We start from the raw sequence: 14931 nt of genomic DNA, 5'->3' as shown, positions 1-14931 counted from the left end.
AGAGTAAAACAAAGGGGGGGGGTTCTCAGTGATAATAAAAACATTACATACATTTTTTTTAAAAAAGGTTTCCTTATAGCCACGATAGGCAGCTGCTATAGAAGGTTTCATTCGACCTGGGAAAGAATTGAAAAAACAAAAAACAAACAAACCAGAGCTTGAGAAAGATTACTTTAGTTTCTGAGGCCAACTCTGGGATATTTTTGGCCCAAAGGGAATACAGGATCCGACAGGCCTAGAGCTCCCCAGGGGCCTAGTTCTTGGGCTCTTTATTAACAGTGGTTGCCTCACCAGCCCGGGGAGCGCACCGGAGGGGAATGAGGCCTCCACACTCTGGCTGGAACTGGTAGTGGTGTGAGTTTCATTATTGGGGCCAAGAGCCCCGGCGCCCCAAGGACCTCGGTCCTGTCCTGCCTTGCCCTGACCCGCTTCCCCCCGCCCAGGTGGCACCGAGGAGGCTTGCAGGGAGGGGTGCCCTGTCAAGGCCGCAGAGCCCTGGGAACACACAGGGCTCGGGGCTAATCCCAGGGGGGCGTCCACGACAGCGCTGGGGTGAGGAAGAAAGTGACCTTGGGCGGGGACCTGCAGAGGGCTGGCTAGGATTCCAGGGAAAGGAGGGAAGGGCATTTGAGGTGAGGGTGACAGTCCGAGGCACAAACCAGGAAGGTCTAGGTGCCAGATAGGAGAGCGGAGAATGATGGAGCGGCCCAGGCAGGCGCAGTGCAACTGGGCATTGAGCAGGCGTGCCCCGGGGCCCAGCTCACCTGCCCTCTTGCGCCGGGAAATCTGGAGCTGGGGGCCCGAGTGGTGGTGGGGGTGTGTGTGTGGGGGGGAGGTGAGGGCCTGGGATCGCTCTCGGTCCAGACGGGAACCTGCAGTGGCCGGAAATCTCCAACTTCCCACTTCAAAGAAATGCAAATTAAAATAAGGAGAGTTGTCTACGCCCTCTCCTTTAGGATTGGCAAAGATGAAAAGAACGGGTAATGACAGCACTGGCGATCTCCTGGAGCCGCGGCTCCTCTCCCACGCGTGGGTGGACGTAGACGTTAGTCAGCTTTTTTGAGGGCAGCTCATCAAGTGGCACCCAAATGTCACCCAAATGTCGCAGGTGCCTGTCCTTTGACCCGGTTGCCGCACTTCTAGGCATCTGCAGAGAGAAAGCGGAGCTCAAAGAGGCACGCTGACGGTCGGCGCGGCCTAATTTGTACCTGCGACGTGAAAAGGGGGCATACGTGCCCGTGGGGCGGGTTAAATACGCAGAAGAGAAGGGCATTTCTGTGTCTCCACGGGGAGCTCTGTCCAAATGAAAACCAGAGTGTTAAAAACAGCGGATCCCGTGACTTTCTTGAAAGCAGTCTGGAGAGTGCGCACCAACGGTTAACTGTGGTGGTGGCAGAGGGATGGGGGGCGGGAACAAGAGAGAACTTTCGTTTTCTCTTCTAAGCCGTTCAGGGGTAGCGACCAAATAATACAGACCCAGATGGAGGCAAGCATGGGGTTTTCATAAAAGAAGTGATTGACCTTAAGCAGAGCTGGGTCTCTGTCCTAAAACGGGTACATGTATGGAGCACCTGCTGTATCCGGGACCCCCGGCTAGGGCCTGGGAAATTTTCAGGCGAAGATAGGGAAGGGGCAGGGGTGGGGGTGGCAGGGCGAGTAGGGAGGGAAGCTCTGCCCGCACTTCCCTGAGTGCCCCGCGGCAGTTGCCAGCGGCCTAGACTCCTGGGATCGGCCGGTGACTGCACTCTCGACGCCTCTCCTGAGCTCAGTGACCCACACAGGGGTCTCTCGGTCACTCTGTCCCCACCTCCAGCCATGTCTTTCCTGGGACCAACAGTGCTTTAGGCGCCTGAATAATTAATTTACCAAACCTTACCAAAGCCCCCGTGGGAGGTATTTTTCTCCCACTTAGATAAGGAGGAGGCTCAGAAAGGTCACCGGAATTGGCATTAGCGTTTTGGCTCGGCGAGCCGCTCTGCCTCGGGATCGCATCAGCTGGGGATAAGGTCCCATTGGGGACGTGGGCTCTGGAGTCAGACCCGGGCCCAACGCCGCATCCACGTTCTTAGCTGTGTGATCGCGTGCAAGTAGTGATCCCTTCTGCAGCCCAGGCGGGGATCAGCTATTTATAGGGGTGCTTTGAGGATTATACGGGCAATGGCTGTAAAGGGCTAGCATGAGCCAGGCACCACGCTAAACGCTCTCATGGGCCTGGGCCAAATGAGTTGGCCCGTTTTTCGGATGAGAAAACAGAGTCGCCAGGGTGAGGAATGTCGCCCTGGGCCCCCGGCTGGCAGAGGCTCAGGCGGCGGGCCTCGGTGCAGCCTCGGTTTCCTCACCTGACGCGTCCCCCTAGGCGACCCGCCGATGCCCCGCCCCGTCCAGGTCCCGCCCCCGACCCGCCGAGCGCCGGGAGTCTCAGCCCCGCCCGCACCGAAGCCCCGCGAGCGGCAGCCAATCGGCGGCTGCCGGCGTCGGGTGCACTCGGCCTCGCCCGCGGCCCTCCCGCCCCCGGCTCTCGCTCGCCGCTCGCTCAGTCCGCCGCCGCCTTCGCCGCTGCCGCCTTCGCCGCCGCCGCCGCCGCCGCCGCCGCCGCCGCCGCCGCGCCTCCGCTTGCCGACTCGGTAAGGCTGGGCCGAGGCTGGGCGCGCGGGGACGATGGGCGAGCGGGCGCGGGCTCGCGGGCTGCGGCCGGCGCCAGGGTGGGGCGCGCGGGGACTGCCAGGGTCCGGACTCCGGAGGGCGGGGGGTGCGGGGGCCGCCTGCCGAGCCGCAGCGCCGAGGGGAACCTCCGGCATCGCCCCGCCAGGACGGCGGGGTTCGTGGGGAGCCTGAAACGGGAGCGGGTCGGGGACTCCCCACCTCCCGCGGTGGATTGGGTCTGGGGTCCGCCTAGGGGTGTGTCTGCGCGCGGGCCTCCTGTGCCGGTCCGGTGCGGCAGCGGGAAGGATGCTCAGCCCTTCGGACTTGGGCAGGATGCGCCAAGCTCGGGACCAGTAGGGGTACTGGCCTCTTTCTTCGCCCTTCTCGCTCTCACTTCCCAGGAGTGGATTGGGTCTGGGGGTACGCCCGAGGGTCGATCGGCCCGCCGGGAGGTACAGTGCGGGAGCTGGAGGGATGCTTGGTTCTCTGGACTTGGCAGGATGCCTCCGGCCTGGGGCCGCTAGAGCCCCTTTCCTCTCATCCCACCCCACTCTTCGGAATGGATTGGGTCTGGGGGTCCGTCGGAGGGTCGGTGAGGCTGCAGGAGGGGTGCTCGGCCTTCTGGACTTGGCTGGGCGCCGCCAACCCCCTCTCGATCCCGCCGCATCCCTTCGCCCTCCGGGGGTGGATTGGGCCTAGGGGGCCGTCCAGGGGTCGCAGTGGGAGCTAGAGGGACGCTCGGCCTTCGGGACCCCGTGGGGCGCAGTCCACCCAGCCTCCTGCGGCCGCCCCCGCATTGCAGCCGTCGGGACACGCCCTTGACGCGGGACTCCCCGCACGGTCGGAGCACCCGTCGTGAGCGAGATCGGGGCGCCCGGCCGGGGTGCCCGCTCGCGAGCGCCGCCCATCCCCCGGTGCGGGGCAGGTGGGCGCCGTGAATCTGCCCAAGGTCGCGGCGGGTTCCCAGCCCGGCAGCGGCCCGGCGGGGGGGGTGGAGGAGGGGCGTCACGTGACCAGGCCTGGGCGCTCAGGCCCTTCCTGCCGGGACGGCGCGGTCCGGGTGGCGGAGCTACCCGGGGTCCCGGGCCGGGATGGAGGCAGCTCTAAACCTCAGCCCCCTCGGCGAGTCAACGACCAGTTCCTTTCATTTTGTTCGGAAAGGCCGTGGGTCAGCGTCTTTATAATGTAAATTGATGGTTGGCTTTCGTTCAAGCCGACCTGACTTTTTTTTTTAACACCAAGAGTTAAAACTCCGGAGTAATCAACCCGATTCAGTAGGGAACAGACGTCGTTTTCCCAACTCAGGACAGGCTTTCGGTTCCTCTGTGCTCCTTGTGTAGTTCAAATACTCGCTGGCAGATTTTTGTGGGAGACCGGTAACTTTGTAAGGTACCGGACAAAATCCGTTTACTCTTTTGAAACGTGTATTTTGTTACACCATTTTCTTGCATAGGCGTCGGGTTTCTGGTCATTCCAGATATTCAAGCATGCTTATTTCCTTCTGAACCCCAAACCAAGTGATTAAAAAATGGCCGAACTCACTGGTCTTTAATTTATGCCAGCGAGCATCTCCCCCCCCCCCCCCCCGCCTTTTCCAAAGTATGTAGGGCGACGCGCGGGGAGTGTGGCGTAAATATGAGGACATAATGCTGATGATCGTGCTGATCGCAGAGGCGAGGCAGCGTCTGGTTGTAAGTCGTCTGGGGCCATCGTGTCTGATGTGAACTGTGTGCAGCACTCGGGGGTTGGGGTGGTGCTGCCTCTGCGCCCGGGGGCTCCTTTTCGCATACAAACGACCGGCTTCCTTCCGGTGAAACATTTCTAGACCCGACCTTGTACACTGAACTCCCATCTGTTGAAATCAAACAGAGAAAAGGGAGCGCACATACTTTGTATCACAGTGGCAGAAATTGGCATGGTGCACAGGCCGAAATAACCTTTCGAGTTTGCACTGAAAACAAGTGGCCTAAGCCAGGGGCGAAGGGAAGAAACCTGGCGTCCCTGCTGCTGCCGCCCTTGGCCTGTCCCCAGACCAGTGGGAACCTAGTGGGCAAGCGTGGGCCCCCGGGGAGTCTTGGGGCCCGGGCCTGCGCTTATGCAACCCTGGTCCCGCGTGCCCATTCATAGAAACACTGTTACTTTTTCCCCGGGGCTTCGCAGCAAGCCCCTTCCGGACGCGCTTCGGGCGCGCCGGGACGCGATGCTGCAGTTTGGGTGTGGGGTGGCATAGGGCGCCCTGAGCCCTCAGCTGTCCCCAGGGCTGGCCACGCGGGGCTCGGCCTTCCCACGGAGAGGCGCTTCGTGTCGCCGGGGGAGGACGGTGGCAGCGCCGGCGACGCGAGCCGGCTCGCTCCGGAAGGTCTCCCCGAGCCGGGCGGGTGGAACAGGATCTGAGCGCCCCGGGCGCGCCAGGCCGGGGGCGGGGCTCGTGGTAACCTTTCCCCTACTTTTCGCAGCCGTCACGTGACGCGCGCCGTGGGGGCGGGGCGGGGCGCGCCGGCCGCAGTTGCCTGCGGTGCCCTCCGGGACGCGTTCCAGCTGAGCAATTAGAGACGCAGCCTGGGCTCCCAGGGCGGCGGGGAAGGTGGGAGGCGGAAACGCGCGCCCGCTCTGGCCCGGAGCTGCTTCTGCACTTTGATCGGGTGCGGTTTTTCCTTTGTGGGAGAGGACGTTGAGTCACTCCGCGTGGTTATCGCTGGCGGGCCAGAGTTGGGTTGCTGGGGGGGGAGCCTGAACTTCGATTCCCGGAGGATTTAGAATAAAAGAAAACCGGCACGTTTCGAGTGTGTTTCAGAGATTCTCTGGGGCCCGCTTTAATGAGGCCTCTGTTCTCTTCGAATGGCTTGAGCCTCTCCCGAGCTTGGCCTGCGAGGATTTTTCTGTTTGACACGGTGCAAAATGAAGGGGGTGCACATGGGAACGTTAACGCGGGATTGGCCTCGGCACTCGGGGCCCCTCTCCAGAAGCCACCAGCCTAACAGTCTCTGATGCCTGTAGAAATAGTGTAGGCTGCACGGGGCGTGTTGTTGTTCCATCTGTTAATTAACACAAGTAAAGAGTACTTTATGTTTGTTGATTTATGACATTCTGTTGCTTTTTGTGAAGTTCACCTTCTACCCCGTGCAAATACTGGGTGGACGTTGGGTTCCCAGCAGACCCTGGGCTTGAAGCCAGCTGACCTTTGTGGTGAGGTGATCCAGAGCCTCAGTTCTCTAGAATGTCCACCTGTAATTTTGCATGGGTTGTTTTTCTGCTCAGAATGTTGTTGGAAGTTAATAATTGAAAGAAATTTTGCCACTGCACGAGTCCTGCCTCTTTGGGGGTACGTAGGGTATTCGCCACTGTGGAGGGCCGGGGGATAGGGCCGGGGGGATAGGGTGGCTGCTGCTCTGCCTTCTAGAAATTATCAGCTAATTGTTGGACACCAGGTTCTTGAGGTTAAAAGGAAAGGACTCCTCCATACTCCCGATGTGGTGGTTCACCGACCCATCCCAGGAACCTGAGTGTCATCCTAAAACTTTTTTTTTTTTTTAAGTTTATTTATTTGAGAAAGAGGGTGGGGTGGGGACAGAGAAGAGGGGAGAGAGGGAGAGAATCCCAAGCAGGCTTGGCACTGCCTGAGCTGAAGTCAGATGCTTTTTTCTTTTATGTTAATTTATTTTTTGAGAGAGAGAGAGAGATACAGAGTCTGAGTGGGGGTGGGGCAGAGAGAGAGGGAGACACAGAATCCAAAGCAGCTCCAGGCTCCAAACTGTCAGCACAGAGCCTGACATGGGGCTCAGACTCAGGAACCACGAGATCATGACCTGAGCCAAAGTCGGACGCTCACCGACTGAGCCACCCAGGCGCCCCAATACATGTTTATATTAAAAGCAAACACAAGATGACTATGGCTTTCAGACATTGTCGTGTGCTATAACTCAAATTTTACGTTTTATGGAAGACTTCCTCATTTATGAGATAATGCATTGATCACTAATTTTCCTACATGTCAGCATCTCTAGTGTGGCTCAGTTGGTTGAGCTCCGACATCGGCTCAGGGCGTGATCTCACGGTTCGTGGGTTCGAGCCCCGCGTCGGGCCCCGTGCCGACAGCTCAGAGCCTGGAGCCTGCTTCGGATTCTGTGTCTTCCTCTCTCTCTCTGCCCCTCTCCTGCTCACACTCTGTCAACGTCTCAAAAAATAAACATTAAAAAAAAAAAAAAGATTTAGGGTGAAGAGTTTAGGTTTCTTTCTACTTTCTCAAGCCCCCCCTGTTGTACAGCGGCAGGTACAACAAGGGACACTAGAAATGAGCCCAGCAGTGCTGTGGCAAGCTAAATGTCAAAGTCAGATGATTGGGGGGGGGTATCCGATGCCAGCACGGGGTGGGGGGAGCGGATAGAGTGAGGGGAGGGGGTCTACTGGCAAGGAGGCGGCGAGGCGGCAAATCCACACGGAAGCCCATGTTCCTGGAGCCTGGGACTCCAGTTGGGAGTCTGGCACACTCCAGTATGTTCCTGCATTGAAAGCCTGATGTGTTGGGCCCATCACTTGATGTGACGGCTGGATATTCTCATACTTTATAGGCCAGGCAAAGGGTCTTGTGGTGAGGCTGTGACATCCGCTCGAGCCTTTTCTCTCTTCCACACCTGCACACACGGCCCGGTAAGTGTCAGAGCTGGAGTTTGGACCCAGACCCGTGTTCTCCGAAGCTTGTGCTCTCTCCCTGCGGCGTGCAGCTGCTTCTCGGACCGCAGTGCAGGCAGAGGGCCCATGTCCGTGCCCACTGGGCGTGTTTCCGGGTGTCCATTTCCGCATCCGTAAAGTGGTGCCCCGGACACCTGTTGTTCTTTGTCACCAGGGAGGGTCCCCGGGTGTGACCCTGGTCTTGAGGGTATAAGTGGGCGCGGGTTCTGGCAAATAATCCCGTGGCTGCAGGCAGGGATTACGGGCATGACGGTGCTCCCCGGTCCCTGAATTGGAACTTGTGATTTCCCAAGCTCAGTTACACTTCTGGGTGAAGTCCCCCCTGCCGGTGGTTTTGGGAACGCTTGTGGGAACAGCGTGGGATGAGCAGAGGTCCGGGGGTCTCTTTTGGGGGGACGCAAGCTTCTTCGGCAGCGGCATTGCTGACGGTGTGGCTGGGGGGCAGGTCCTCGTGGGCGTGCGCCCGGAGAAAATACCTGAACGGCGGCGCAGATAACTGCCAAGACATTCTGTATTTTCTTTACAAAAATGTGACCCCCAGTGACCTTTCCCCAATTCTTTTGCGCAGGTCATGTTTCTCTGCGGTTCGTCTGATTGGCCATTACTTCCCGGAGGGGGGCCACGCTAGGTGTAAATTTGCATTTGGTTTATTTTATTTTTTGTTTTTCGCTTTTTGCATTTGGTTTATTTTGTTATTTAAAAAATTTTTTTTTAACATTTATTTATTTATTTTTTTCGAGACAGAGAGAGACAGAGCACGAACGGGGGAGGGTCAGAGAGAGAGAGGGAGACACAGAATCGGAAACAGGCCCCAGGCTCCGAGCTATCGGCACAGAGCCCGACGCGGGGCTCGAACCCACGGACCGTGAGATCAGGACCTGAGCCGAAGTCGGATGCTCAACCGACTGAGCCACCCAGGCGCCCCACATTTGGTTTATTTTTTACAGCACCCCCCTAGGTCACTAGGCAGAAGCTGTTGTTTTCCCAGAGACTTAAAGGTGTAACGATTCAGAATTCCCTCTATAACCCGCCTCGTCTTGGCGTATTTACTCCATAAATGTGAATGGCGTATTACGATATACTTGACTGCAATAAGTTAACTGTATGGCCAGTTAATTAATGAAAATATTAAATGCCCAGTGGTGGATTCAAGAGACCCCACCTCCTTAGTGACCGTTCCTGCCCGTTTCTTGCACACGAAGCCCTCCCAGAAACACAAAGTGAGTTTTGCATCTCACGTTCTTGCTTCTAAGGTGCCTCCATCAGGTTAGGGAAATAATCTGTATTTATCTGCATATGCACTTATCAAGAAAACACAAGAGCACAATCACGGAGAGTCACGTCTGCGAGTGAGTATGACACGGCGCACGACGGGCAGAAAGCTGTGTGCCCACACACGGGTGGACGGGTACTCCCTTTTCCGTACTGTTACTGCTAATTTTTGCCTGCGCCTAACTCCTCGCCCTAATCGTGACCGTAGTAGCGGGAATAGGAAATACTGACGGAGCAAGAAGGAATCTGAGCAACCTCACGAACCTTTTTGGGGCGCCTGGCGGGCTCAGTCAGTGGAACACGGGACGCTTGATCTCGGGGTTGTAAGTTCGAGCCCCATGTTAGGTGTAGAGATTACTAAGAAAAGAAAAGAGAAAAGAAAAGGTATGAACCTTGCCACACATGCAGGTCTGGATTTCCCTTGGCTGATGCCCTTCCAGAACCTTCTGGTACCTTCCTTGAAGTGCCGTGGGTAGCAGCACTGAGGCCGGCCCGGGTGCCATCTCTGTAGTCCTGCTTGGCAGGAACATGGCCTCCCGTGTTGTGTCCATCCTGGAGGCAGAACCAGCTTTGTGTGGCCAAGCAGAACCGTCCCGGACACTGGTCGCTGGGCCCCAGAGGGATACGCGGCGCCGCTCTGGCCTCTGTCGAAGACGATGCTGTAGATGGTGCCTGCGGTGTCTCCCCTCGAGAGTTTTTCCAGGGGTGGTGGCCCGAGTGTCCTCCGGCCCCAGCTTCCTCCCTGATGAGGGAAACGGGCTGTGCCCCCAGAGTCACTGCCCGCTGTTGATGCTGTGCTGGGCCGTAGAAGACAGGGCCCGCTCCCGCGTGCGAGTAGATTGTGCAACTGTAGCGGGGAGACGGGTGCCTGAGAACGATTTTAGAGTTGGCCCTGGTCGTGTTTGTAGTTGCTGTGGTTTTATTGCTGACTGCAGTCACATCATTCTGGCTACAGTCACGTCATTTTGGCTACAGCGGAGCGATCTAATTTCGCACCTGTGTCGTAGCTGTAGCGATCTCGCGTGGCGCTTTGAATGGAGTGTCTCCTTCACCTGGCAGGTAAGCACGTGGGTTGGGGGGTCGGACGTGGGTCTGATCCCCCAGCTCCGCTCTTTGCTGGCCGTGACCTTGGGCAGGTGTGTGTGCCTCGACGCCCGAGCGTTGGTCTTCTCCCTGGTAAATTCGTGCCATTCCGTGGGTTCTGGCGGGAATTATTTTTTTTTCCTTTTTATTTATTTATTAAAAAAAATTTTTTTTTTAACGTTTATTTATTTTTGAGACAGAGAGAGAGCATGAACAGGGGAGGGTCAGAGAAAGAGGGAGACACAGAATCTGAAACAGGCTCCAGGCTCTGAGCTGTCAGCACAGAGCCCGACGTGGGGCTCGAACCCACGGACCGCGAGATCGTGACCTGAGCCGAAGTCGGAGGCTTAACCGACCGAGCCACCCAGGCGCCCCGGCTCTGGCGGGAATTAAATGGGCAGTTTGGGTGAAAAGGGCATCACATTGTCCAGCATAAGCCAAACAGGTTGGTAGAAGGAGTATTTTGTATTTTCGTTGCTAGAAGCACAAACATGAGTCTGCATCTCCTATCTGTCTTAGCTAGTTAGCTACCTACCTACCTACCTTCCTACCTTCCCTCCTACCTCCCTATCTGGGTTCAAGGCTCTGTTGGAAGAGCTCTGACAGCACAGAATTATATATTTTGGTTGGAAGTCCCATGTCACATGGCAGGTCCGATGGTTTGTTTATTACGGAGGTGATTTCCATGTCTGAATTTCCCCCCCCACCCCTCACCCCTGTTTTGGAATCCAACTAAGCACTTGGCATCGGGCTGACCTTTCACCTCCTTTCCTCAGCGGCTGCCCGTCCCAGGACCTCTGGGGCTGGGGTGGCACCGTGGCCGGCCTTCTGGAGGGGAAGGGGACCCGGCTTCGGGATGGCTAGTGTTAACGATTGGCGGGCCGCTGACCTCTGCGGTTATGGAGAAAAGGAATTGATTGAGGAGAAGGAAGACAAAGGCAGGGACACGTGAAACACGGGAGTACAGACCAGTTTATTGGCCAGAGATCAGTGAGTGGCATTGGGCAAAGTTGGCGAAATTAAAGTAATCTGACCGACATTGAACGAGCTGTTGCGACATCATCCCTCCCCGCCCCGCTCCAACTTCTTCACTTGGCGTTGGGAGAACTGTCTGTGGTCCTCGCTGGACTCACAGTTGAACAAGGACTCGTGTCCCGGAGACGTTCACCGCTTCCGTTGGGAGATTAAATGAAAGACGCACGAGTGAGAGTCATCAGCCAGTCAGTGCGGGTAGAATCACCAAATGGAACCGGTGGGACGTTGTTCTCTGGGAATGTGGACTCAAAGGCAACCTTGCGGGAGGGGAGCTTTAAGCTGGGTGTGCCGAGCCGGAAGATGGGAGCAGAGCAGAAGGCATCCCAGCTGTGAGTTGGGGTTAGCAGGGCCCGCCCCCACCCCCGTCATGGTCGGGGTGGCCGGGGTGCTGGCCCAAGCGGAGGGGCCTGGGGGAGTGAGCTTGGGACGCTGTAGGAGCAGCCACCTAATAGGCCCGTGATGGGAATTTATAAAAATTGGGATAAATAGGTCGTCGCTCTCAACCAGAGCGCCTTACTCTGGACCTTGGTGTTTTTCCGAGAGCGGATTAGCGTAAGGTGCTTAAGTCTCTGGCACCGTCCTTGGAAGCACCTCTCCCCTCTGGTGGCCTTCATGATTTCTAAAGTAGCACCGCTACGTGGTTCCCACGCTCAGCCTGGGGGCGCGGCGCCCGGGTGTGTCCCAGGCGAGGAGGTTTGTGCAAAGCTCACCAGCGGATGGGGTCCGGGCGGGCGCTCTCCGCGCCTGGTGCAGCCAGGGAGGATTTCTGCGGTGCCAGGGAAAATAAACGGGTCCGTGGCGCCCCACAGCACCCCAGACCACGGAGACACGTGTCTTCAGCACGTTGGATAAATTTCGCTGCCTGAAGCTGTTGACTTCCAGTTTACTGCCGAGCTGGTCTGGCAGGTGCACAGCGAGAGGTGGCCTGGCATCGAGAATACTCCCCGAGGGGCCTCCCCGTTACTCGGTCGCACCATCTGGGGCAGGGGCGGCCAGTCTGTGTTCCCAGAACGTGATTCCCCTGTCACCCTGTTCCCTCCTGTTTAGACCTTTTTTTGAAGTTTACTTATTTATTTTGAGACAGAGAGAACGGGGAGGGGGCAAAGAGAGAGGGAATCATCCCAAGCAGGCTCCGCACTGTCCGCGAAGAGCCCGATGTGGGGCTTGAACTCCTAAATTTTGAGGTCGTGACTTGAGTCGAAATCAAGAGTTGGAGGCTTTACCCACGAAGCCATCCAGGTACCCCTTTCCTGTTCAGATTTCTTGTTCTGTTTATTTATTTATTTTTTATTTAATATTTTTTTAATTAACTTTTTTTTTTTTTTGAGACAGAGAGAGACAGAGCATGAACAGGGGAGGGGCAGAGAGAGAGGGAGACACAGAATCTGAAACACGCTCCAGGCTCTGAGCTGTCAGCACAGATCCCGACGCGGGGCTTGAACTCACGGACCGCGAGATCGTGACCTGAGCCGAAGTTGGACGCTTAGCCGACTGAGCCACTCAGGCGCCCCTCTTGTTCTGTTTAAAAGTTTAAAAAAAATTTTTTTAACGTTTATTTATTTATGAGAGACACAGAGACAGACAGAGACCGAGCATGAGCAGGGGAGGGGCAGAGAGAGTGGGAGACACAGAATCCGAAGCAGACTCCAGGCTCTGAGCTGTCGGCACAGAGCCCCACGCAGGGCTTGAACCCACAAACCACGAGATCATGGCCTGAGCTGAAGTCGGACGCTTAACGGACTGGGCCACCCAGGCACCCCCGGGTTTCTTGTCCTAAGGCCTCTGGTAGTTGCTCAGTGATGATTTGAGAGAACAAACGACTGACAGAAAGGGGAGTTAAGCTCTCTTTTCATCCGTCTGTGTTTTCTTTGCAGCCTATCTCCCTGCCCCTGCCCCCCCCTCCGCCCACCCCGGTCTTTCCTGCTTTTCTTTTCTCTAGCTGGCTGAGAATTCGGGGAGCAGGTGCCGTCCTGCCGAGCAGGTGGATCCCAGGGGTCATGCCGAGTAAGCCCATAAGCTCTGTCCCCGGGGAGGTCACCTCTCTCCACCCAGGTAGAGAGGTGCTCAGGCGGGGATGGTATGGGGCAGTGGTGGGAGGACAGCATGTCTTTGCAAATTAGCAGGGTGTGGTGCTTGTGCGCGTCAAGGGGTGAGGCACAGAGCCTGGTAGGCAGTGGTGGGCTTCTAGGAGGGGAAACGGTGGTGAGGTAGCAGTTAAAGCCCCAGGCAGGGCCCTGTGCGGGGCTAACTCCTGGGGTGCAGAGGGGCTGGAAGAGGAACCAGGGACCCCCCAGCTCAGAATCCTGCCAGGGGTGAGGGGCGGTAGCAGATAAGAGTCTACATGCCCGGTCACCTTATCCGGGAGGAAGAGGATGGTGAGTGAGGCCAGCGCTCAGACTGTTTAGTTGTGTCTCTCAGCTGGGGCATAGCAGAGCCCCCCTCCCCAACCCCCAACAGCACCAGGAGGCGGCGGGGGGGGGGGTGCTGCCTGCTCACAAGGCCCTCGGGGGCCCCCTTCGTGCTGAGGCCCTTCACCGCCGCTATCCTGGAAGGTTGAAGGGTTGCAGAGAAAAGCTGTCCAGTTAAGCGGCCTGGCTCCAGACGCAGGCCCGGCCTGCCAGCTGGCCCAGGGCCCTTCCTCTTACAGGGTGTTGGGGTTCCCAGCCGTGCTGAGAGAATGACAGGAGTCACCAGGAGGGGACTCCAGGGAGGCTGACCCAGGAGCGGAGAGTGGGAGACCGGGCAGGGTCAAGTTGATACGGCAGAAAACTAATATCCCAGGAAGGGGGCTCATAGGTATTGTTCTGTACTTGTCCGTGTTTGCATCATCTCCCGATTTAAAACGTTCGGGGCAGAAAACGACCTTGCTGTGTAGTACAGTCAAGTTCGCCGGGCCTCCTGTGGGGTCCTCCTAATTCCTGATTGTCCCTGAATTGATGAATGGCTCGCCTCCTTCCGTCTGGGATGGGGGGGTCTCTCTTCTCCCCCAGCCTCCGGTGCGGTCAGCCTTTGGGAAGTACTGGGAGCTGCGTCCTCCTCAGTTATTCTGGCCCTTTCTGGGGGAGACTCGGAGGTGAGGGAGGCAGGGCAGGCAGGCAGGCTTTGCCCACACCCACCTGGGTGATTGGTGAGGGCGTGCCCTGCGTCGTGCAGGTCGTGCCAGGGCGCGTTAGGTCAGGGGGGTGCAGTGATCCGACAGGTAGCCTCGCTCGTCCTTTGTTGTTGTTGTCATTCGAGGTGTCGTTGGGTGGGTCTAGCTTGTTCCCCGGTTACGGACACTGGAATGCAAGGGCCGGCTTGTGGGCGGGCAGAAACCCTGTGAACGGGCCCCTCCTGATTTGACTTTGACTCTGTGCATGGGTGGTGGGGCCTGGCCGTGGCTCTGTGGGTGCTGGCTTCCGGCTCACGTGGCCGGCGGGCGAGATGTGCCCAGGAGGCGGGCGCTGACGGCCACTCGAAGGGTCTAGGGAGCTTTGAAAGTTGGTCTCCGAGTGTGAGATTGCACTGAGCTGCAGCGGACAGGTGTTTTATTTCAGTCAACACATTTTCAGAAGTGATAAGGGAGGATCACACACCGACGGAAGAAGAGGGACGGGCACAGCAGACCCCTGTGTGACCACTGCCCGACTTCAGTTCCCACACGTGGCCCCCACGGTTCATAATTCTGTCCGTCCATGCCCTCTACCCCCAAGATTTTGAAGCAGACCCTAAACTTGACAGAAGACAAACTTGTACTGATAAATATTTCCGTATGTATTACTAAAGTATAGCAGCTCTTTAAAAAACAACAACAACAACAACAACAATATCCTATGATGCCTAAAAATATTTAACGGCAGTTTCCAGATGCCGCGAGCTGACAGTTGTTCGAAGGAGTGGGTTCTCAGCCAGTGGGACACTGGAATTCTGTATTTGAGGAGAGGTTTAGGGGCATAAATGTTGAATAGATAACACTTCCGTTTCTTGAGGCAGTGTTTTTCTTTCTTTCTTTCTTTTTTTTAATAACAGCTTTATTGTGGTTTAACTTACCCCACAGTCTGCACGCCCGTCCAAAGCGAACACTCCAGCGATTATGAGTCTCTTTACGGATACGTGCAGCCATTAGCACAGTTAACATTGGAACGTGTTCATCGCCCGAGAAAGAAGCCGTCCTCCCTTTAGCTATCTACCCCACTCAGTCCTCCTTCTGCCCCCAACCCTAGGTGAGAG

At 57.0% G+C, this 14931-nt stretch overlaps 1 protein-coding gene across 1 annotated transcript in view; it reads left to right on the top strand.

Moving 5' to 3' along the window:
• The first annotated feature begins 2602 nt into the window (after positions 1-2602).
• CPT1A (carnitine palmitoyltransferase 1A) overlaps positions 2603-14931 on the top strand; it is a 55143-nt gene continuing 42814 nt past the window's right edge. Inside the window, exon 1 of the mRNA XM_047070063.1 lies at positions 2603-2624. The gene's annotated coding sequence lies outside the window, so the exon portion shown is untranslated. The remainder of the gene's footprint in view (positions 2625-14931) is intronic.

Source organism: Lynx rufus, unplaced genomic scaffold, assembly GCF_022079265.1.
Source record: "Lynx rufus isolate CCGP_SWC_20201006 ecotype Redwood Valley unplaced genomic scaffold, mLynRuf1.p SCAF_9, whole genome shotgun sequence".
NCBI lineage: Eukaryota > Metazoa > Chordata > Mammalia > Carnivora > Felidae > Lynx > Lynx rufus.
The sequence above is the reverse complement of the archived record's forward strand: the minus strand, read 5'-3'. Positions and strand labels throughout refer to the sequence as shown.